Source organism: Quercus robur, assembly GCF_932294415.1.
Source record: "Quercus robur chromosome 6 unlocalized genomic scaffold, dhQueRobu3.1 SUPER_1_unloc_30, whole genome shotgun sequence".
Lineage (NCBI taxonomy): Eukaryota > Viridiplantae > Streptophyta > Magnoliopsida > Fagales > Fagaceae > Quercus > Quercus robur.
The window spans coordinates 1-2,500 of record NW_026088341.1 but is presented as its reverse complement, the minus strand read 5'-3'; positions in this window follow the sequence as shown (position 1 = coordinate 2,500).

Here is a 2,500-nt window from a genome sequence, read left to right as displayed (position 1 = left end):
GGACGTTTCCAACAAGCGGTTCGGCGTTCCGAGCAGTTTTGAATTTTTTATGATTTTTCCTATTTTCTGGATTCCGAAAATCATAAAAAATAAAATATGTTGAATCTGGCCACCAAATTTTGACAGTTTGAAGGTTAGATTTTTCTTAGCATGTGTACAAAAAATCAGGGCAAGACTCCAAGAATTGCTCCAAAAAAGACCCGTTATTCCTCCTCAACAAATCAATGTTTCCTCGTGCCAGAGAGGATTTTTTCCTAAGCGCTCTTTAGGGGGGGAAGAGTAGGAGGTGTCCGAAGAGGCTATCTAGGCTTGGCAGCAGTAGCCCCCCCAAGTGCTGCCATGGCCTTGTAGGGGTCCCAAGGGCATGCCACGGCCTTGGCATCCCACCCACGGGGCATGCCTCGCCCTCGCCGTGCTGCCACTGCCCCTCAGGCAGCGTGCATGCTAGGGCCTTGCTGCTGCCTGCGCCCAGGGGCATGCCAGCGTGCCCACCTGCCTGCACCCAGGGGCATGCCAGCGTGCCCACGCAAGCATGCCATGGCCTTGGCTGCGTGCCTTGGCCTTGGCAGCATGCACGCAAGCATGCCTTGGCCTTCGCTGCCTGCCCATGGGGGCTGCCTTGCCCTTGCCTGCTGCATGCCCCGGCCTTGGCAGCATGCCCACAGGGGGCTGCCTTGGTCTTGGCTGCATGCCTAGGCCTTGGCCTTGGATGCATGCCTTGGCCTTGGCCTTGGATGCATGCCTTGGCCATGGCCTTGGCTGCATGCCTTGGCCACATATTTGGAGTGATTTCCTAAAAATGAGGGTTTTTTGGAAAATGAGGTTATTTCCCCACGACCAGGCAGGCAGTGGGCATCCCAGGGGCATGCCGGCGTGCACGCCGTGCCGCATCGCCCCGCATCGTCCCGCACTCCGGAAAAATTGGCTCGTGCCTTTTTCCATTTTTGTGTCCCTAAATTCATTCCATGATTTTAGAGGAGGATTCCAGCAAGCGGTTCGGCGTTCCGAGCGTTTTTGAATTTTTTATGATTTTTCCCATTTTCCGGCTTCCTAAAATCGTAAAAAATAAAATATGTTGAATCTGGCCTCCATATTTTGACAAGTTGAAGGTTTGATTTTTCTTAGCATGTGTGCAAAAAATCAGGGCAAGACTCCAAGAATTGCTCCGAAAATGACCCATTATTCCTCCTCAACAAATCAATGTTTCCTCGTGCCAGAGCGGATTTTTTCCTAAGGGCTCTTTAGGGGGGAGGAGGTATTCGGCGATGCACAGGGGCGACCCCTCTTGAGCTTGGCCACGGGTAGGCATGCTCATGACGAGCCCTCAGGCACCCAACCCCGCGTGCTCCATGGCGCGAGGTGGGCCCTAAATGCATCGCCGGGGTGGACCCAGGTTGGCATTTCACGTGTACGTGGTATAGCTGCGGCGCGCTCTTGCAAGGCGGACGGTGTTAGTTTCACCCATTGCCACGCAGAGCAAGCCTAAGGTGATGATCAAACGCATTGTGAAAGCTTTCTCTGGTGCCACTTTTCCTCGAGGCCACACCCACCCGTGCCCAGTGGCGGGGGGTCGATGGTCTCAGTAGCCGCGTGGTGGGGGGATGCATGCATTCTTGGTTTAGCTTGGTCTCGCTATCGCAACGCGGACGGTGTTAGTTTCACCCATTGCTGCGCGAAGCAAGTTCCATGCGACTATCGGGCTTGTGTGTGTCTTTCTTACTACGCGGTTGCGTGGTAGCAGCGGCGGCGGCGGCGACGACGGCGACGGCAGCAGCAGCAGTGTCCCTCGATGTCCCTTGTAGTTCCTGTGTGTGGTTGGTGAGCCATGCAAGCTTGGTATAGCTTGGGCACGCTCTCGCAAAGCGGACGGTGTTCGTTTCACCCATTGCTACGCGAAGCAAGTCCCACGGCGACCATCGGGCCTATGCATGGCGACGACCCATCCTTGCAGGCACGTGGCTTAGTAGTGTTGTCCTTCACGCCCAGCGGTGCGGACTCGGCGCCACTCGATGCTTCCTCATGCACGGCAGGCCTTGCGGCGTGTCGTTGTGGGGTACGTTTGGTGGTGTTGCGGTCTAGTGTACGTGATAGCGTGTGAGTGGTGGCAGGGTTGCATGGCTTGGCAGGCTCCGTGCTCGCGCATCGAACTGTCCGGCGTGCTCCCAATCAACGTTGTTCCGAGCGTCGCTTGGACGCAATTCGGGTCCCTGTGTTGCATACCTGCCTCTAAGGCACTCGTCCCTCTAGTTGATTCGTTCCTAGTCGACGCTCCTCGCGGGGCGTCGGCAGGACCTCGAAGCCGTCCTCGTGTCCCACGCGTGCCTCGCGGCCTCCGCGTTGCCGATGTGGACCACGTGGGCGTGCTCGTGGCCTCGGATGCAGAACACCATGTGGGTTTGGGGCCTTCGGCCCCCTTTGCCAACGTACCTAGCGAGCGTCATCGCTCTGCCCCGCACGATCGCCGTGCTCGTTCGCGCCCTTCCTTGCCCTCGGGCGAGCC